General features: G+C 36.3%; 1 non-coding gene across 1 annotated transcript; it reads right to left on the bottom strand.

Moving 5' to 3' along the window:
- Positions 1-18,478: 18,478 nt before the first annotated feature.
- Positions 18,479-18,585, bottom strand: LOC121208728 (small nucleolar RNA R71). Its single transcript, XR_005903857.1, has one exon. It is a non-coding gene; the product is annotated as a small nucleolar RNA R71 (small nucleolar RNA).
- Positions 18,586-23,064: the final 4,479 nt, after the last annotated feature.

Here is a 23,064-nt window from a genome sequence, read left to right as displayed (position 1 = left end):
AATTCAAAATTTTGACAATATGCTCCGGCACTGTGTGTTAAAATTCAAAGGCTATGGGAAAAAGATATGCGAGGCTGAAATCGATTTGTGACCTTGAGAAAATAGTGAAAGTAAATCATAAGATTTGGAAGCAACTTCTCCTGGTAAGATTTTCAGGGACGAAAATCCCTAAAGGGGGAGAGTTGTAACAGCTCGTTTTTAGGGTTAATCGGAACAGTGGTTTCAGGGCCACCAAATCTGACGAGTAGGTTTGTAAATATTATATTTAATATTTACGAGTTAATTGTGAGTTTACAAAAGGTTTTTGATATTGTGATTTTTGTTTTATAAGCGATTTGTTAAGTTCAAGTAGTATGACCCTAAGGTCAAGTGGGTTTAGAAATTGAGGTATCGAGACCTCGTTTCTATAAACCGAGTCGTAAATGTTTTTATAAATATTTACGGAGTGGCAATAAGATAGTATTAAAGTTTCGTTGAAAAATTTTATCGTTTTGATAGTTAATTAAGCAAAACGGACTAAATCGCGCAAAGCGTAAAAGTTGTGTTCTATAAGTTAAAGATATTAAATGGCTATGGAATTAAATAGTGGGAGTCCTTAAGTGGTAATTGTTCCATAATTGTTGATAGTGGAATTCCATGGCTTGGTATAATGGAAATTATTAATGTATATTAAGGTTAAATATGGTATTTGGTAATTATAATAAAATAAAATAAAACAAAAGCCAAATTACATGGTATCATCTTCATCAATAGCTGAATGTGAGAAAGAAAATAATGTTCTCAAAGCTTTGAAGGTTTGGCCATGGTTGTTCATGCATGTAAATCCATTTCGTCTCTATTTTAATAATTTTTCCGTTTTTGAGATCGTTACTTTGTGTTCTAGCTAGCCCATACCTTCGATTTCAAAATTGTTAAAGTATTTGGATGATGCCATTTTTGAATATTTGAGTATCTTGATATTTAATGATAGAAAATAAATCTTTGATGGTAGATTATTGAGTTTTGTTAAGTGAATTTTAGAAAAAATGTCAATTTTGGACTAAATTGTGAAATATAATAAATTGTATGGTAAAAGTGTGAATAAATGAAAAATATGGCCTGATATGAGCATGTATGAAATTCGGATAGCTTGGGCTATGATGAAATTGACTAAATTTGCATTTTACGAGCTTAGGGACTAATTTGTAAAAAGGTCAAAAGTGTAGGGGTAAAATAGTAATTTCACCAAAATATGAAACTGAGTTAAAATGAATAGAATATGAATTGAAATAGCTGAATTTGATTGATTAGATCAAGTTAAGCCTCGTACGAGTCTATATCGAGGGAAAAATAGAGTTTCGGACTAGTCGATCCATTTCAATGTTTTAACGATCGAGGTAAGTTCGTATGTATTAAGCATTGTTAAATTTATGCTTTTAATGCTTGATATTGTATAAATTGTCTATATGTGATTATTTTTATGATTAATGACTTATCGGCTAAAATGACACTTAGTGTGCGGTTCGAAATAGCTTCGGCTAAAAGTGGCACTTGGTGTGCAATTTGAGATAGCTTTGGCAATATATATAAATGGAACTTAGTGTGCAAAGTATCGAGAATGGCACTTAGTGTACGAAACATCAAGAATATCACTTAGCATGCGAGGTATCGAGTATGGTACATAGTGTGCGAGACATCAAAGATGCAACGACATTATGTATATGTATGAAATGGTAAGGATCGGTACAAGTATGTAGAGAAACTCAACTTAATATGAAATCCATGAATGGTAAGTCCATGAGCATTGTGAAATGATGTTGTGTTAATTTTTTTAATAATGATATATGTTTATAAATGTATGGATTTCTAATTGAAAGAAAGGAAGGTGTGGTAAATTTAGTTATTATCGTTTTCTTACAAAAACAGTTTTGGACAGCAGCAGCAGTTTGACTTTAAAAATACACCAAAAATAGTAGAAAGTGAGTTAGAGATTGAATAAAATATGGAATTAAATATTATTGAGTATAGGTTCTTATAAAAGAAACATTGTAAGTAGAAAAATTTCATATTATGAGATATTTGAAGTTGTGTGAGATAGAGTCAGAACGATTTTGAAATCCCCTGCTCTGATCTGATAAAATCATTAAAAATTGTAAAAAAATATTTATGGGTTATAATTTATATGCCTATAATCATTAATGAGTCTATTTTCAATAAAAGTAGACAGGATCATTATCTGATTCTCGTACTATGAGATAATTTATTTTTAGTCAAGAAAGGTTGAAGCTATTGGGCAGCGAAACAGGGGTGATTTTAAAGAATAAACTGTACTTATTGGCTAGACCAAAAATTCTAAAAATTTTATGGTAAGAATATATGTGAGTCTAGTTTCAAGGAAAATTAGTGTAACTTAATTTGGAGTTCTTTAGCTCCAGATATAAATATATTAGTGACTATGACTTGAGAAAATAACTTGACCTGAACATAAGTAAAAATGCAAATATGGTTGTATTACCTTGAGAATCAAGTTAATAAATTACTTATTATTTTCATATGAACTTGCTAAGCTTTATAGCTTATTACTTATTATTTTCATATGAACTTACTAAGCTTTATAGCTTACTCCCCTTCCTTTTCATCTCTTAAGGGTTTATTTAGCTAGCTCAGGTTGGAGATCACCGGAGATTCAATCATACTATCAAGCTACCTGGGTATAAGTATTCAAATACTTAAGTCTATGGTATGTATAGGGCCTTTATCTTTTGTAATTATGTCATTACTAATGTGGCCAAATGTGTTGGCCTATAATGGTTATAGTTTAATTTGTGTATAGCCATTAATGGTGGCTTATGTTGATTATATGATTATGCATGTGCCTATGTCATGGAGATGAGGCTTGTGATTGTGTATATGTAATGATTTATATTGTTGGTGGTGAATGCTTGATGGTTTAATTGAGATGAGATGACGTGTTGATAACTAAGGCTTAAATGTGTGATATGGGAGTAATCTTATAAACTTTGATGCATGAGAATTAGTAAATTTGAGCTTGACTAAGCATGATGTTTTAAGTATGTAAAATATGATATGAGGTTACCATGATCTTATATTGTTTGTGAATGTTCAAATATGCCATGTTAATGGTCAATAAAAGTAAGCATGGGAGTTTGTTATTGAGGGTGGCAATTGGCTTGGAAAATAGCCTAAAAATTGTCTACACGGGTCGTGTGTCCCCTGCATCATGTACTTTAGTTTCGAATTGGCCACACGGGCTGTGACACAGCCATGTGTCTCAGCCATGTGAGGGACACGGACTGGAGGCATGGTCATGTGCTTTGGCCGTGTGCTCTTATTTTTGTGATGACATCATAAAAGAGAGTTACATGGGCTGAGGACACGGGCATGTGACCCTGTTTCATGGTGAAATTTTCAAAGTTTTCCAAAAGTTTCCAAAGTTATCAGTTTAGTCCCGAACCACTCTCGACGTATGTTTTGGGCCTTGTAAGCCCGTATAAGGGATGTTATGCATGTGTATGAAAAGTTTTAATTTGGATGAAATTTTATGGTTTGGTTTTGTATGAATGTTTTGATGTAAGTCCGGTAATGCCTCAAACCCTGTTCTGACGTTGGATACGGGTAAGGGGTGTTACATTACCTCCCGTGAGGAAATTTGAATCTAGAATTGAGTTAGTCCTCGGTACGGCACCCATCTCGATTGCTCCATATAGAATGGCTCCTACGGAGTTGAAGGAGTTGAAGGTTCAACTTCAAGAATTGTCTGATAAGGGTTTTGTGAGACTGAGTTTTTCCTCGTGGGGTGCTCCGGTACTTTTTTTGAAGAAGAAAAACGGATTGATAAGGTTATATATAGACTAAGACAGCTCAACAAGGTGACTGTGAAGGACAAGTACCCTTTGCCAAGGATTGATGATTTGTTCGATGAGTTGAAGGGAGCTACTGTGTTTTCTAAAATCGACTTAAGGTCTGGCTACTACCAGCTAAGGGTTAAGGAGCTAGATGTACCGAAAACCGCATTTAGGATGAGGTTTTGGCACAATAAGTTTCTTATTATGCCCTTCGGTTTAACATATGCCCCTGCAGTGTTTATGGATTTAATGAACCACATTTTTCGGTCGTATTTGGATAAGTTCGTAGCGGTCTTTATTGACGACACACTGATTTACTCATGTGATGAGAGTGAGCATGCGGAGCATCTAAGAAAGGTTTTACAAACCTTGAGAGATAAGCAGTTGTATGCCAAGTTCAGTAAGAGTTAATTTTGGCTTAAAGAGGTTTGATTCCTAGGACACATTGTGTCAAGAGATGGAATTAGAGTTGACTCGAGTAAGATATCGACTATTGTTGAGTGGAATCTGCTAAAGAATGTGTCAGAGATTCGAAGCTTTTTGGGTTTGGTTGGATACAGGAGATTTGTGAATGGGTTCTCGATAATAGCTACTCTAATAACAAGGTTGTTACTAAAGGATGTCAAGTTTGAATAGATAGAGAAATGCCAATAGGGTTTCGAGAAACTAAGGGCTTTGTTGACCGAAGCCCTAGTTTTAGTGCAACCAAAATCGGGAAAGAATTCGTGGTATATAGCGACGCCTCCTTAAATAGATTAGGGTGCGTGCTCATGCAAGAAGGCAAAATGATAACATATGCCTTGAGACAGCTAAAGCCATGCCAAAAGAATTATTCGACGCATGATTTAGAGTTGGCAGCTATCGTGTTCGAGTTGAAAATTTAGAGACACCATTTGTATGGCGAAAGATGCTGAGTGTTCACCGACCATAAGAGTCTAAAGTATCTGATGACTGAGAAGGAGCTGAATTTACGATGACGAAGGTGTTTGGAGTTGATAAAGGATTACGAGTTGGTGATTGACTACCACCCAAGAAAGGCGAATGTAGTCGCCGACGCTCTAAGTAGAAAGTCATTGTTCACTTTAAGGGCTATGAATACTCAATTAACTGTGATTGATGATGGTTCAATTCTAGCCGAGATGAGAGCTAGACCTACGTCCTTCAAAAGATTTGTGGGGCTCAGAAAGGTGATAAGGACTTGCAAGCTAAGGTGGCTCAGTGTGAGTCGGGTGATGAACCAGATTTTTGGATTAATACCGAAGGCTGCTTGATGTTCCAAGGTAGGGTTTGTGTACCCAAAGATAATAAACTTATTCAGAAGATTTTACGAGAGGCACATAGTGGTTGCTTGTCTATCCATCCAGGTAGTGTGAAAATGTATAACAACTTGAAGAAGTTGTACTAGTGGTCGATGAAAAAAGACATTTCTAAGTTTGTTTCTAAGTGTTTGATTTGTTCACAAGTGAAGGCCGAACACTAAGTACCTTCGGGATTACTTCAACCTGTGATGGTTCCCGAGTGGAAATGGGACCGGGTAACCATAGATTTTGTATCGGGATTGCCCTTAACGCCAAGGAAAAATGATTCCATTTGGGTCGTTGTTGATAGGCTTACAAAGTCAGCACATTTTATACCGGCGAGTACTGACTACTCCCTTGAGAAATTGGCTGAGTTGTATGTTTCTGAGATCATAAGACTTCACAGAGTGCCCTTGTCGATTATCTCGGATAGGGATTTGAGATTTACCTCGAGGTTTTGGAAGAAGTTGCAAGAAGCTTTAGAGACAAAGTTGAATTTTAGCACAGCTTTCCACCCGCAAAATTACGGTCAGTCGGAGAGAGTAATCCAAGTCCTTAAAGACATGTTACGGTGTTGTGTTCTCGAGTTTCAAGGCAGTTGGGAAAAGTATTTACCGCTGGTCGAATTCACCTACAACAACAGTTATCAGTCAAGTCTGAAAATGGTGCCTTATGAGGCTTTGTATGGGCATAGGTGTTGAACACCCTTGTATTGGACCGAGCTGAGAGAGAATCGAATTCACGGGGTTGATTTGGTTAGAGAGACCGAAGAGAAGGTTAAGGTGATTCGTGGCTGCTTGAGAGCCACTTCGGATAGACAAAAATCCTATGCGGATTTAAAATGAAAGGAAATCGAGTTCCTAGTAGGTGATAAGGTGTTTTTGAAAGTATCCCCTTGGAAAAAGGCCCTTAGATTTGGTAGAAAAGGTAAGTTGAGCTTGCGGTTTATTGGACCTTATGAGGTGATGGAGAGAATTGGACCGATAGCATAATGATTAGCCTTGCCTCATGAGCTAGAGAAAATTCATGATGTGTTCCATGTATCGATGTTGCGCCGTTACAGATCTGACCCTTCACACGTGATTTCACCGGAAGAAATTGAAATAAGCTCGGGTATGATGTGAAGAACCGATTAATATTTTAGATCGAGAGGTCACGAAATTGAGGAATAAAAGTGTAGCACTCGTGAAGTTTTTGTGGCATAGAAACAAAGTCGAGGGAGCCATGTGGGAACCCGAAGAGACTATGAGAGATCAATACCCGAACTTATTCTCTGGTAAGATTTTCGGAGACAAAAATCCCTAAGGGGGAGAATTGTAACAGCCTGATTTTGGGGATAGTCAGAACAGTGGTTACGAAATCACTATTCTGAAGCCATAGAAATTATTTAAATATTATTTTATCTGTGATGACATGATTATAAAGGTGCATGAAAAATTTGGTGAATTAATTTTAGCATTTGAGGGCTTAATCGCGAAAAAAGACTAAATCGCATAAAGTGCAAAAGTCCTATTTTGATAACTAAGGGTGTCCAATAGCTAGAGAACTAAAATTGGGGGTCTTTAAAGGGAAAATAGACCCTAAAAAGAGTGCTTGGCTAGCCATGGGGACAAGAATGGTCAAAAAGTCAAATTAGGTGGGTTTGGTAGCTTATTTGACTAAAATAGAAATAAAAGAAAAGAAAGATGATATCATCCCTTTTCACCATTTCTTCTCCATCGAAAATTCAGCCATTGTTTGGGTTTGAAAGCTTGAAAATTTTAGCAACTTGTAACCCTCCCAAGTAAGTGATTTTGATGGTCTTTCTTGATGATTTTTGTATTTTTAGAACTCTTATTGCATGGCTCTCAAATGATGGGACTATTTTGTAAAATGGTTGAAAGTATAGGGTTTTACCATGAGAGTGTTCATGTTTTTTTCTAAAATTTTATGGAAGAAGATGAATCATGGTTGTGAAATAAGCAACTTTTGTGAAGGGACTTATCATGAAAACCCTAATAGGACCATTTTGTAACGTTTGGAAAATAGATAATAATATTGTGAAATATTAGGAATTTGGGGTTGTAATAAGAGTAATAAATGGTTGGTTAGGCTTGAATAACAAGGAAATTTGATAAAAATTGATTTTCAAGTCTAGGGGTAAAATAGTTATTTTGTGGAAGTCTAAGGGCAAAATGGTCACTTTGCTCAATTATGAATTGTTGAGCACCTAGGTTAACAAAATGATTAAATGTGTGAATTTTCATCATTATAGATCAAGAATTACAAAATCCGAGCCTAGATCGAGGAAAAGCAAAACTAGTGGACTAAGCCGAAATAGTCGCCATATTTTGAATACCGAGGTAAGTTGTATGTTAATAATACAAATATATCTTTATGATGTGTAATTGAGTTGATATGGCCTAAATTGTCTTGATTTTGAATATGAGAATACATGTTGATAAATTTACGTAGTAAAGACTTTCGTTGAACATTTGGAATAAACTTGGATATTTGTACCGTGATAATGGGTGATATGTGTGCTAGTGTAAGACATGTTTAGGACATGCATCAGCCACAGCATGAGAGCCAATGTAAGACATGTCTAGGACATGCATTGGCTTCGAGATATTTAAGCCAATGTAAGACATGTCTGGGACATGCATCGGCATTGAGACGAGAGCTATTGTAAGACATGTCTAGGACATGTATTGGCCTCGCGATATACAAGCTAGTGTAAGACCTGTCTAGGACATGCTGTCAGCTTATGGTGTGTCAGTGTAAGACCTATCTGGGACATGGCATCGAGACCGATAGATGAGAGCTAGTGTAAGACATGTCTAGGAAATGGCATCAGTCTTGCTATATGAAAGCCAGTGCAAGACCATGTCTGGGACATGGTACCGGCATCTTAACCCATTTTAAGGCTATTAAGTATCTTGTAGTATTCCAAATAGTTCAACAAAAGGTTTATGATTTATACCAAAATGAGAAAAGTTATGATCATGTGATGAGTGGTACAGGTACCTAATAGAAATGTATGAGATAAGGGCTCAATGTATCCAATATGAGTTGTATTAGATGGTGATGAGTAAGTTGTACTTACATTTATTTATGGTACTCATGAATAAACTATGAAAGGTTATGAGCATAGTTCTTTATGATAAGTAGTTGTTGTTTACTATCATGCAACTTACTAAGCTTTATGCTTACCTAGTTTCTTTCCATTTTCTTATAGTGCTGCCTAATTGGCTCGTGGTTCAACAGACGTTGAAGGCATGATCACACTATCAATCAAAGCACTTGGTATAGTTAGATCTTTTATTTTGATTATGGCATGTATAGGACTCTGACTTTTGAGTTTTGTATCATTGTTAATTGGTCAATATGTTGGCTTACTTTAGCATTTGATTCATTTTGTATAAGGCCATAGAAAATGGCTAATATTGAAAGTTAATATATGAATGCAAGCTAGCCTTTCATGAATGTGAAATTGTTGGCATGGTTGAATATATGTAATGTATATGGGTATTAACTATGGTTGTTTGGTTGAGAAATCATATGAAGTTAATCTTTAAGGGGTTGGTTGATGTTATATTTTATTTGAGGGTGGCAAAGGCTTGGTAGATAGCCTTATATTGTCCACACGGGCATGTGTGTAGGCAGTGTGTGACACACGGTCAGCGCCATGAGCTTGTCGTTCGGCCGTGTGTCCCCTGCACGTAAAATTTGTAAGTCATAATGCATGGTAGTAAGCATACGGGCAGAGACATGGTCGTGTGTCTCAGCTGTGTGGAGGACACGACCTCTGGCCACAGGCATGTGCATTGGCTATGTGCCCCAAATTGGGTGCTGACGTCAAAAACAAAATGTTAAGGTTTTTAGACATGGTGTAACGGCCCGATTTAGACCCTAATCAGAACGGTGGTTTTGAGACCACGAATTCGAGTCAAAAAAATATTTTAGTATTTATTTTCTGTATTTATTGTGTGTGAATTAGTATGTGTGAAATTTTCGTGATTTAATTTTATTGTTTGAGTGTCCGATTAAATAAAAGGACTTAATCGCGTAAAATGAAAATTTAGTGGTTATTTCTAAAAGGATTTGAATTGTTAGTGGCTTTCTAAATTGAAGCCTTAAAGTTGTAATTGAGCCATTATTAATGTAGGTGGACGGTAAAGACATTAAATATCTGAAAGTATAATTTTATTATAAAGGTTATATAAGTAATTTAGTTATTGAACATATATTAGTTAAAAATAAAGTTATCAAATTCATTTTTATTTCATTTTTTCTTCTTGCCGAAACTCAAACAAAAGAAAAGGAAAAAACAAAGCTAGGGTTCGGTTGATTCTAAGCTCAATCAAGGTAAGCGTTTAGCTCGGTTTTTGATAATTTTTACGTTTTTGAGATCGTTCCTTCGATTACTACAAAACCCATGCTTGAATTTTTGATTTTGGTGAATGTTTTGAGTTATGCCATTGTTGAGAGCTTGTGATTTTTGTTGTTAGATGATGAAATATGAAAGATATATTTTAGATTAACATGTTTTGTATTGGAGTTTTTGATGATTTCGAGTTTGTAGGACTAAATTGCAAAATAATAATTTGAGGGAGTAAAATGTGAAATAAATGAAATATATGGATTTTTATGAGTATGGGTAAAATTCAGCCCAACATGGATATATTGAAATTTTTTATATTTTGTGTTTTGTGCAATAAGGACTAAATTGTAAAAAGTGTAAATGTCAGGGGTAAAATGGTAATTTGTCCATTTATGTGTTTTGGACTAAATTGAATGAAAATATGTTTGAATGAGCTTAATTTGGATATGTTTAGATCAAGAACCAAAGAAATCAGATTTGGATTGGGGGAAATCGAAAGTTATCGACTAGCTGCCCTGTTCTGTTTTGTATCGTCTGAGGTAAGTTTATAAGCAAATAGACGTGCTAAATTATAGTTAAATGTTAAATATATATGCTGGTATGAAATGTATGAATTTATATATGTTGTGGCCGATTATGAATAAGCTTGGCTATTACATTTCTGAATTCATTTCAACCGAGTTACGATGTCTGAGAGCCCCGTATGAACCTTAGGATAGTTAGGATACATATGTCATGACATAGGATTCCGATATATGTGTACAAGTAAGATCATGGCATCAATATGTGACTCTGATATATGTGTGCGAGTAAGACCCTGTCTGGGACAATGGCATCGATATGTGATTATGTGTAAGACCACGTCTGGGACGTTGGCATTGTATGATAAATGTGTGATTATTCGAGTGTCCTACCCAATTCCGAATGGTTCATTGGGAAAAGGTAAATCGTGTACAGATGTGTAAAATGAATTAAAATGACCAGGTATGAATCTAGCCTATTACTTAATCGAAACAAGGTAAGTAAGTTTCTTGATATTTATTTTTTGTAAATCTTGTAAGATGCAAATGAAGAAAATATGTGTAAGTGATATGTGTATTTGGCCATGTCAATGAGTAACTTGCGTGTTATGAATAATCCTTAGATATGTGTATATATGATGTGGTATATTCAGTTACATAATTAATATGTGTATATGAAATTATATTGTGACACATGAGCTTATGAAACTGTGAGTATGTGAACTAGGTTGTAATGTTTATTTGGCTTGGTAGTTAAATGATAATATGTAAATTTGGTTATAAAAGCAGTCGACCAAGGTGACATATATTAATGTATACGTATTTATATATAATATAAACTTATTATGTTTGGATCTAAATGTATTAAGATAATATAATTTGGTTTTGTTAATTAAGTTGTTAATAACACTGAGACGTACATTTGCTTATGACTTACTAAGTTATAAAAAGCTTACTCTGTGTATATATGTGTTTTTCTCTTATAGATTTGGGATTCAAGTTGCAAGCTAGGGGATCGTCAGCAAAGTTCATCACACTATCCACTGTTTTGGTATTTAAATAGTTGAACTTGAACTATGGCATGTATAGGCTGGAATATACTTTTGAAATGCTGATATTGGTTATGTATTTAAAGCCATGTGAAAATGGCTTGCTATTTTTATTTAATCTTGGTCTTATGTGTGCTTAGTTATAATGTTTAATGAGCTTGGTTTGATAATTTGGTTATGCATGTTGTGGTTTAATTCGTTTAGTTAAAGTGCTTAGTACTATGAATGAATGATGTTCGCGGTAAGTGTTTTATGCATTGAAAATGGCGTTATTCTTAGGTTTGAATTCAGTTTGTGTTGAATCATGGTTTAAGTCTATTTGATTAATATGTTGTATGTCATCGTTGAACAAAATATAAGTTGTATTGTAAGTGTATTTAAGTATATAAAGCTTGCGAAGGTACTTTGTGTTTCGGCTATATGTTCATAATGGATGTTAATTAGGTTAAGGTTGGACATATGTTTTGTTAAGTATAAATCAAGACCTATATATGGTATACTCTGGTGTTCACCTATGATTTATATTAAGACATGTGTAAATGATATTTGCCTTATTATATTAATTGAATTTTTATATGCTTTACTTGTATATAAAGGTGTTTATATTATGTATATTTATATATAAATATATGCATGTGGCTATATGTATAAATTTGTTAGTTACTTATAAGTTTTCTAATAAGTACAAATGATTTATGTTAGCCGAATAAACTAGAAAATGAAATGAGTTTACTTTTAACTGAAAGCTTGTTTTTAATTGGTGTTATTATGCAAAATATATGATTTTTCATATGGATTAAATAGTTGATGCTGTATATATGAATAAAAGGATTGATAAAGAAATTTATTTCAAAGGGTGTATAACTTGCGTAGGTGCAGGACTTTTATAAAATAGGTCTAATATTCAATAATGAAATTATTGATGTATTATATATTTTGTATATGTATAAATGGTTTTGATATATAATTTGGATTATGTGAAATTTATACCTTGCTATGAATGACATATATTCTTGAGTTTCAATAATTATTTTAGTTATAATCATTAATGTGATTAAAATTTCGAACCATAGTATGTGATGCATATCTGTGTGAATTGTAATACGATTGGTAATGCCTCATAACCCTAATTCGATGACGGATAAGGGCTAGGGGTGTTACATTTTATTGGTATCAGCGCTACGGTTTAGTCAGTTCTAGGACTAACGTAGAGCGTGTGAGTCTAGCTATACATGTCATATTATATACTGCGATAGGGTGATGACTTCTGACATTTGAAAATGTGTTTTTGATATTGTAAATGGATCCCGAAAGAGCTATAGCTGATGATGTCGAGAGTGTAATGTCTGCTCCCGCGCAAGGGATAGCGCCAGTTGATTCTCGACCGATTTCGAGTAACCAGGAAGGAGAGGCTAGACGAGCCTTTTACCAAATGATGAATGACTGGTTTACTCAATATATCCGGACTAATCCGGCCGCACAGCAACCTCTACCCCCGACTAATCCATCTTTGATGCGTGCTGTACCTCAAGTAAGTGATCCGCTGAGATTATATAAGCCACCTGTCAATAAAATTAGAAAACACGGGGCTGAAGAGTTTAAAGCTACTGATGATGATGATGCTGAGTGGGCTGAGTTCTGGCTTGATAATTCTATCCATGTGTTTGATGAGTTGTCCTGTATCCCGGATGAGTGTCTGAAATATGCCATATCTTTGCTTCGAGACACATCATATCACTGGTGGAATACCTTAGTATCAATGGTTCCGAAAGAGCAGGTTACTTTGGAGTTCTTTCAGACTGATTTCTGTAAGAAGTATATCAGCCGGATATTTATTGATCAGAAGCGTAATGAATTTTTGGAGCTGAAACTGGGTTGGATGACCATGACAGAGTATGAGAAAAAATTTGTGAGACTTAATCGGTATGCCGAGAGTGTATTTCTACCGAAGCCATAATGTGTAAAAGATTTGAAGATGGGTTGAACGAAGACATTAAACTATTAGTTGGCATACTGGAGATAAAAGGGTTCGTAGTACTGGTTGAGCAAGCCTGTAAAGCTAAAGAGCGCGAGAAAGAGAAAAAAAAGCTGATTTTGAAGCTAAAGATGCACGTAAAAGAACATCCGGTAAGTCATTCCAGTCGGCACCAAAGAAGTTTCGAGATGATTTCAGCCGTTCCAATGCCACTTCGGGTTATTCTAGATGGGATCAGAGTAGACCACATATGAGCTTGAGAGCTACATCAGTAGCTAGTGTGGGAAATGTTAGATCAAATCAACCCGAGCGTAAACATTGCGGCAAACGATATCCCAGTAGTTGCAGGTTACATGATCGGGCTTGTTTTAAATATGGATCGATGGATCATTATATTCATGATTTCCCAATGTTAACCGAAGAAAATCCAGTGCAGACTACGAGATCAGGCAATATTGCAGCTCAAGGTAGACCACCCAAAAATGCGGGTAATGTGAGTGGCAGTCAGAGAGGGACTAAAGATACAGCAGCCAGATCTGAGGCTCATGCACCTGCCAAAGCCTATGCTATTCACACATGAGAAGAGGCTTCATCCCCAGATGTCATTACTGGTACATTCACTCTTTATGATACTAACGTAATTGAATTGATTGATCCTGATTCTACTCATTCTTATGTGAGTGAGACATTAGTATTTAGTAAGACCTTACCTGTTGAGTCTACTGAGTTTGTGATTACAGTTTCAAACCCCTTAGGCCGGTGTGTTATGGTTGACAAAGTGTGTAAGAATTGTCCCTTAATGGTTTGAGATTTGTGCTTTCGGGCTGATTTGATGCAGTTGCCATTTGATGAGTTCGACATAATTTTGGGTATGGATTGGTTAATTTTGCATGATGCTGTTGTAAACTGCAAAAGAAAGACTATTGATTTACAGGTGCCAGAATGATGAGATTATTTGGTTGAATCTAATGATCTGAATAGGTTACCAGCAGTGATTTCTTTGATGATAGCTCAGAAATATGTGAGAAAAGGCTGCGAAGCTTACTTTGCTTATGTGCTTGACAGTAAAGTGGCCAAAAGAAACATTGAATCAGTACCTATTGTGTGCGAGTATCTAGATGTGTTTCATGAAGAATTACCGGCTTTGCCACCTATTTGGGAGGTAGAGTTTGGTATTGAGTTAATGCTTAGGATGACTCCGATATTCATAGCTCCGTAAAAAATGGCACCTACAAAATTAAAAGAATTGAAAGCTCAGTTGCAAGAGTTGACAGATAGAGGTTTCACGCGGCCGAGTTTCTCTCCTTGCGGTGCACCAGTACTGTTCGTGAAAAAGAAAGATGGAACTATGAGAATGTGCATTGATTATAGACAGCTCAATAAGGTGACTATAAAGAATAAGTATCTGTTGCCTCGGATTGATGATCTGTTTGATCAATCGAAAGGGCTATAGTGTTTTCGAAGATAGATTTGAGATCAGACTATTTTCAGTTGCGAGTTAAAGACTCTGACGTGCCAAAGACTACTTTGCAAACAAGGTACAGACACTACAAATTTTTGGTTATGCCTTTCAGACTTACTAATGCACCTGCTATTTTTATGGATTTGATGAATCGACTTTTTAGAAAGTACTTGGATCGGTTTGTGCTTGTGTTCATAGATGACATTTTGATCTACTCTTGTGATGAAATTGAACATTCTGAACATTTGAGACTTGTGTTACAGACTTTGCGAGATAAATAGTTGTATGCGAAGTTTAGTAAATACGAGTTCTCATTAAGCAAAGTCAATTTTCTGGGCCATGTTGTATCAGCATCGGGTATTAGGGTTGATCCGAGTAAAATTTCAGCTATACTCGATTGGAAACCTCCTAACAATGTTTCTAAAGTCCGAAGCTTTTTGGGACTTGCTGGTTATTATTGACAGTTCATGAAAGGCTTCTCTATGATTGCATCCCTGATGACAAAGCTATTTCAGAAAGATGTTAAGTTTGAGTGGTCAAAAAAGTGCCAGGAAAGATTTGATCAGTTGAAAGTCCTTTTGACCGAAGCTCTAGTGCTGGTTCAGCCAGAATCAGGTAAAGAATTTGTTATCTATAGTGATGCATCTTTAAATGGTTTGGGCTGTGTTTTGATGTAGGAAGGCAGAGTTATAGCTTATGCCTCGAGACAGTTAAAGCCTCATGAAAAGAACTATCCGACACAAACTGCAAGATGCATTAGGTACGAAATTGCATTTTAACACTGCTTTCCATCCGCAAACAGATGGTCAGTTTGGGAAAATCATTCAGATACTTGAGGATATGTTGAGATGTTGCATTCTTGAGTTTGAAGGTACGTGGGAACGATACCTACCTCTGATTGAATTTGCATATAATAACAGTTTTCAATCGAGTATCAAAATGGCACCTTATGAGGCCTTGTACAGTCTTAAATTTCGTACACCATTGTATGGGACTGAGCTCAGTGAAAATAAGATACACGGGGTCGATTTGATCAGAGAAACTGAACAGAAAGTAAAAGTGATCCGTGAAAGTCTAAAACCAACATCAAATCGTCAAAAATCATATGCGGACTTGAAACGTAAAGATATAGAGTTTTAGATCAGAGATAAAGTCTTCTTGAAGGTTTCACCATGGAAGAAAATATTCAGGTTCGGTCGTAAAGGAAATTGAGTCCGAGATTTATTGGGCTGTATGAGATTATAGAGCGTATCGGGCCAGTTGCTTATAGACTGTCGTTGCCACATGAGCTAGAAAAGATCTATAATGTATTTCATGTTTCGGTGCTTCATAGATATCGATCTGATCCCTCACATGTGATTAGTCTGGCTGAGGTTGAGATTAATCTCGATATGACGTACGAGGAAGAACCGATTCGTATTTTAGCTCGCGAGATTAAAGAGTTACGAAATAAGAAAATTTCATTAGTTAAAATATTGTGGCATAAACACGGAGTTGAGGAAGCAACGTGGGAGCCAGAGGATGCAATGAGAGAATGTTATCCGAACCTATTCACCGGTAAGATTTTCGGGGACGAAAATCCTCGAGGGGGAAAGTTGTAACAGCTCGATTTAGAACCTAATTGGAACAGTGGTTTCGAGACCACGAATCTGAGTCAGAAAAATATTTTAATACTTTTTTTCTATGTTTATTGTGTGTGAATTAGTATGTGTGAAATTTTCGTGATTTAATTTTATTATTTGAGTGTCCGATTAAATAAAAGGACTTAATCGCGTAAAATGAAAATTTAGTGGTTACTTCTAAAAGGGGTTGAATTGTTAGTGGCATTCTAAATTGAAGCCTTAAAGTTGTAATTGAGCCATTATTAATGTAGGTGATAAGTTGTAATTCATACATATTTTTATCCCATGCTTAGCATATTTTTGGATGAATTATCATTAGATTTGTGGAATTCGATGCTCCGAATCCTTTAATTTCATGTTTTATACTTAGGTGAGCATAGGAGAGTAAAAAGAGTGAGAAACGAGCCAAAAACAGAGAAATGAGTCAACATGGGAAATCAACCGGCCTAGACTTCCTCACACGGGTAGACCACACCCCCGTGTTTATTTAACAGATTGTAACACGGCCTAAGGCACACCACACGGCCGTGTCTATTTAGCAGACTTTAAACACAGCCTAAGTCACCTCACACGGGTGTGTCCCTGTCGAGTCGAAGTTTAGTCCTATTCGAAAAAGGTCACTCTTGAGGGTTTTGAAACATTCTAAAGCCTATATAAACACCCTCGGAGGTACCTAGAAAAGACACATGGGGTGAGAGGCAAGGAATTACTTGAAGAAAGTCGATTGATCCATCTCAGAAGCTGGATTCTCCTTCAAGACTAAAGATCTCCCTTCAATTTCCTTCAGGGGTTTTTGGGTTTTCTTTATGTTTTGTTATTATTATTCTTCTGAGATGTTTACTTTTACACTTATGAACTAAGTCCCCTAAATACCTAAGGGGAATGAAACCTAAGACGGATCTTGTTATTATTTTCTGAATTATATGATAAATACTTGATTTGTTCTTAATTATGTGTTCTTAATTCTTATTTTAATATTTCAGGATATTGATTCAAGTTTTGATGTGCTTATTCAGAGGAGCAAAAGTCCCTGTCTAAGAGTAGATCTAGCATAATTAAGTAGAGTTGATTGCACCCCTAGACATAGGGCGACATAAATATGCCAGATTAGGGTCAAACCTAATAAGGGAATCCATAGATTGAGTTAATGCAACACTAAGGGTTTTAATTAGAAAGAGATTTCAATTAATCAACCTAGGGTTAGACGTTGTTAGTCTCGAGAGAGATAATAATATAAATTAGGGATTTCTATGCATCAAGTCAAGTGAATAAATCTTCTAATTCAGAGTCAAGTAACAAGTGAAGTCTAGGTGGATTTTTCCTTGGGTAATGTCCAAATCAATCAGTTTTCCCAAAAGTATTTCCCCAATTTTCTTCCTGTGCATTCTTAGTTTAGTTAATTAGTTTAGATAAAGTAAATCCCCTTATTTTTAGGCTAGATAATAAAAAGAAAGTTAATACTAGTACTTTTAGTTCTTGTGGGTTCGACATTCCGGTCTTGCTATAAACTATACTACTGTTCGATAGGCGCGCTTGCCTTCATCGTGATAACAGTTAGTTTTCAAGTACAATCAATCATAAATATAAAACTTATCACACATACATCAAGTTTTTGGCACCGTTGCCAGGGAACTAAAATATTAGGAAGGCTTAATTTTTATTACTTTAGCCATTTATTTTATTGCAATTTAAATTTTATCTTAGTTTTGTTAATTTTACTAAATTTTCTTTTGTTTTCTTCTGACAGGTTTTTATAGTTTATGAGTAGAAGAAACCTGTCAGGACCATTACTTTTTGACAGTAAGATTGAAAGCACAGCTCACAGAAACTGAAAAGAAATAAGGCGAAACCTAAGAAACATATAGGAAGAACAAGAAGACAATATCCATAATACAACAGAGGAGATGGCTGAAAATCAGAATAATCAGCTTCCTCTTGTGGTTGCTGCAGATCTAATAAATCAGAATTCTGTTCCTCGTACTATGTATGGTTATACTAAACCTAATTTAATAGGAGTCGAATCGATTATAGTTAGACCTACTATTGCTACAAATAATTTTGAACTGAAACCTAACACAATTCAAATGATACAATAGTTTGTTCAGTTTGATGGCTTGCAGGACGAGGATCCAAACACTCATTTGGCGAATTTTTTTTTAGTTTTACGACACTTTTAAGATCAATGGTTTTTTTGACGATGCCATTGGACTTCGGTTGTTTCCTTTTTCATTGAGGAACAAAGCTAAACAGTGGTTGAACTCGTTACCACGAGGGTCAATCACACCTTGGGAACAAATGACTGAAAAATTTTTACTTAAATATTTTCCGCCGGCTAAAACGGCTAAGTTGAGAAATGATATATCTTCTTTTGTGCAAATGGATCTAGAAACACTCTATGATGCATGGGAGAGATACAAGGATCTATTGAAAAGGTACCCTCATCATGGGTTACCTCTAATGCTACAGGTTCAGACTTTTTACAACGGTCTGAATCCTTCGACTAGACAGATGATTGGCGTAGCTGCTGGTGGGACAATTAATAATACACCTGAAGAGGTTTATGGATTTATAGAAGAGATGACACTGAATAATTATCCGTGGCAAGTTATGAGGACAAAGTTGACGAAAGCAGCCAACATTTTTAACGTTGATTCGGTCACTATGCTCTCTAATAAGGTAGAACTTTTGAATAGGAAAATTGATGGTTTACTTGGTTCTTCATAGGTTCACCCAGTAATGCAATGCAAAGTAAATGGAGGTGGATCGAGCAGTTCAGAATACCCACCCTATGGCCACAAAATGGAAAACAAGCAATTAAATTATATGGGTAATAATCCTCGACCTCAAAATAATCCTTATAGTAACACTTACAATGCAGGTTGGAGGAACCACCCAAATTTCTCATGGGGAGACCAAGGGGATCAGAGACCACCACCCCTTCTAGGCTTCCAACAACAGCCTTACCCGCAAGAGAAGTGAAACTTCCTGAATGTTAAATGGAATCCTTGAATTCGAGTTATGGAAAGCAATTGGCTAAGGTAATGGTGAGATTGGAGGAGGATACTCCGGTGGTGGTAGAGGTTGGGTTCCACAACCACAGTGTCCAGCGAAGAGGTTATCGTGGTGGTCGGTGTCGTGGTCGAGCAAGACATGGCAGTCGTAAAGGACCTTTTCCAGTAGAGTTGCAAATTCTTGAGTAATAATTGTGATAACTCTTATTGAAATGGCCGAAAACATAAATTGCTTAATATAAATTGTAAAACTTAAAGATGATGTAAAAATAGTATTAAAAAAATAGGATAAGAAGTAAGTTAAAAAAATAAATAAAGATAAAAATAAAAATAAATAAAAGATGAATAGTAGGGGTTTATCAAGATATTGGGGCACACGATCGTGGGCCACGCCCATGTGCCCTTATTTCAGCCTGTGTGTTTTGTGGTTTTCAATTTTGGCCGTGTTGTACGGCCGTGTCATTTTGACAGTTTCGACCATGGGTGGTGGGCACGGGTGTGTCACACGCCCGTGTTAATTTCTCAGTTTCTACCATGGCTTATAGACACGGGCATGTTACACTCCATTTCCTACTTCGTTCGCTTCTCCCATGCCCGTGAATATATGCGCACGCCCGTGTTATTTTGACAATTTCGACCACGGGTGGTGGGCACGGGCGTGCCATACGCCCGTGTTAATTTGGTAGGATTGCCCACGGTCATGTTGCACGGCCATGGCAACGTATCGAATCTCGTGTTTTGAGAAAAATTTTGCTCTGTTTTCACACGGCCGTATCGCACGGCCATGTCACCGCCCGTGGTCTGAGCACGGCCTAAGGCACACCCGTGTTCCTGGTCGTATGGATTTTAGAAAACCTATGTTCAAGGACTCAGTTAGTAATTTAGATGTTAAAAACTTAAATTTAAAGAAATCAAATTGTTAGTGCTCGGGTTGCCTTCCGAGAAGCATTTATTTAGAGTCCAAGCTCGACTTACCTCTCTATTGCATGGTCATGGTGGTGCGAGGAGTTTACACTCCTCATTCCTGCTATCAATTTTATCAAAATAAGGCTTTAGACGAGTAGTATTTACCTTAAACGTGCCGAATTTGGAGTGAGTTACCTCGACTGTACCGTATGGGAAAATGTTAAGTACCGTAAAAGGTGTTACTTTATTTGGATTAGCCTTGTGTGCTTCAACTCGAGGGTCTGTTTCATCCAATATCACCTCGTCCCCTATCTTAAATTGATTCATCTTAACCTTAGGTTCGTCATGGCGCTGATTTGGTGTATCGTGTATTTTTTATTTTTCCTTAACCTGTATTCGCCCTTCATCTAATTCCTTGATCTGTAGCCTTTGCTTTTCATAGATGGGTCCTTTGCTTTACTCGAACATGGCTCATGTATGCTCTTCGAACGTGTTTCCTGTAAAGAAGGTTGCACCACATGATTAGTATTAGTAGCATGATTTATACAACCACCCTCAATATTCGATGTGTTACTCAAATTATGAGCTTGAAGAGTGATTGTTTCATCACCCACACGAAGTATGAGTTCACTTATACCAACATCAATAATGGTTCTAGAAGTTGCTAAAAAGGGTCGTCCTAAAATCAAAGGTACGTCACTATCCTTTTCCATGTCTAGAACAACAAAATCAATTGGGAATCAATTTTGAAAAGAACGTCTTCAATGATAACCCTAGGAAATCTAATGGTTTTATCTGCTAACTGAATGCTCATCCTAGTTTGTTTGGGTTTCCCAAGACCTAGTTGTTTAAACATTTTATAGGGCATGACGTTAATGCTCGCCCCTAAATCAGCCAATGCATTATTAACATCTAAGCTACCACTTAAATAAGGAATCGTAAAACTCCCTGGATCTTTCAATTTGTTGGCCAGTTTATTCTGCAAAATGGCTGAGCAAACTGCATTCAACTCCACATACGACGCCTCATCCAACTTCTATTTATTTGCTAAAAGCTCCTTTAAAAATTTAACTGTGTTTGGCATCTGCGAAAGAGCTTCAATAAATGGTAAGTTAATATGTAATTTCTTTAATAATTTAAGGAATTTACCAAATTGTTCGTCCGTGTGGTCTTTCCTTGTCATACTGGGATATGGCATGCGAGGTTTGTACTCTTTATTTACCGGTTTTCGCTTACTACGGTCCACCTCACTTTTGCCTTTACTTACCACAATTCCTTGCCTCAGTTCTAGTTCAAGTTCAACTAACCCTTCTTCATCTCGAACGGTAATCGCATTAAGCTATTCCCTTGGGTTAGATTCAGTATTACTCAGCAAGCTACCTTGTGATCGTTCAAAAATCAGTTTGGCAAACTAGCCTATCTAAGTTTTGAGCCCTTGGATCGACGCTTGTTGATTCTTAAGTGCTGTCTCGGTATTCTGAAAATGAGTTTCTGACACTGAGATAAATTTCGTTAGCATCTCTTCAAGGTGAGACTTCTTTTCCTGCTGGTAAGGTGGTTGTTGAAAACCTGGAGGATGTTGTGGCATTTGATTTCCCTGGCCACCCTATGAGAAGTTGGAATGGTTCCTCCAACCTGCATTATAAGTGTTACTGTATAGGTTATTTTGAAGTCTAGAATTATTATTACCCATATATTGAACTTGTTCCTCCTCGGTGCTAGGGTTGAAGGATTGATATTCTGTGTGTACTCTTCCTCCATTTGAATCGCACCTCATCAATGGATGTACCTGAGTAGAACCATACAAATCGTCAATCTTTTTATTTAATAGTTCTACCTGGTTAGATAGCATAGTAACAGCGTCGAGGTTGAAAACACTGGCTATTTTTGTCGGCTTTGTTCTCATGATTTGCCACTGATAGTTATTCAGTGGCATCTCTTCAATAAATTCATAAGCCTCTTCAAGTGTTTTGTTGTTTAAAGTTCCACCGGCGGCTGCGTCAATGAGTTGTCTTGTTGAGGGGTTCACACCGTTGTAAAAATCTGAACCTGCAGCCATAAAGGTAACCCATGGTGAGGGCACCTTCTTAATAGGTCCTTGTATCTCTCCCATGCATCATAAAGAGTTATTTGGCTGTTTTAGTCGGCGAAAAATATTTAAGTAAGAATTTTTCGGTCATTTGTTCCCAAGTAGTGATTGACCCTCGTGGTAATGAGTTCAACCACTGTTTAGCCTTATTCCTCAATGAAAAGGGAAATAACCGAAGGCAAATGGCATCGTCAGAAACGCCATTGATCTTAAAAGTGTCCAAGAATTCCAGAAAATTTGCCAAATGAGTGTTTGGATCCTCGTCCTGCAAACCATCAAACTGAACAAACTGTTGTATCATTTGAATCGTGTTAGGTTTCAGTTTAAAATTATTTTCAGCAATAGCAGGTCTAACTATACTAGATTCAGCTCCTGTTAAACTAGGTTTAGCATAATCATACATAGTACGAGGAGTAGGATCCTGATTTACTGGGTTCACAGCAATCACAGGAGGTAGTGGATTATTATGATTATCAGCCATCTCCTCGGTTGTGGTTTGAATATTGTCCTCTTGCCCTTCTTCTATGTATTGTAGGCTTCGCCTTATTTCTCTTCGGTTTCTACGAGCTGTGCTTTTGATCTCACTATCAAAAAGTAGAGGTCCTGACAGGTTTCTTCTAGTTATAAACTATAAAAACCTGCCAGAAGCAAATAAAAGAAAATTTTAATAATTTAAGCAAAAACAAATTTAAATTGCAATAAAAATAAATGGCTAAAGTAATAAAAATTAAGTGTTCCTAATATCTTAGTTCCCCGGCAACGGCACCAAAAACTTGATGTGCGTGATAAGTTTTATAATTATGATTGGTCGTACTTGAAGACTAAGTATTATCACGATAAAGGCAAGCGCACCTATCGAACAGTATACAGCTTATAGCAAGATCGGAATGTCGAACCCACAGGAACTAAAAGTACTAGTATTA

The sequence above is a fragment of the Gossypium hirsutum genome, chromosome A10, assembly GCF_007990345.1.
Source record: "Gossypium hirsutum isolate 1008001.06 chromosome A10, Gossypium_hirsutum_v2.1, whole genome shotgun sequence".
NCBI lineage: Eukaryota > Viridiplantae > Streptophyta > Magnoliopsida > Malvales > Malvaceae > Gossypium > Gossypium hirsutum.
The sequence above is the reverse complement of the archived record's forward strand: the minus strand, read 5'-3'. Positions and strand labels throughout refer to the sequence as shown.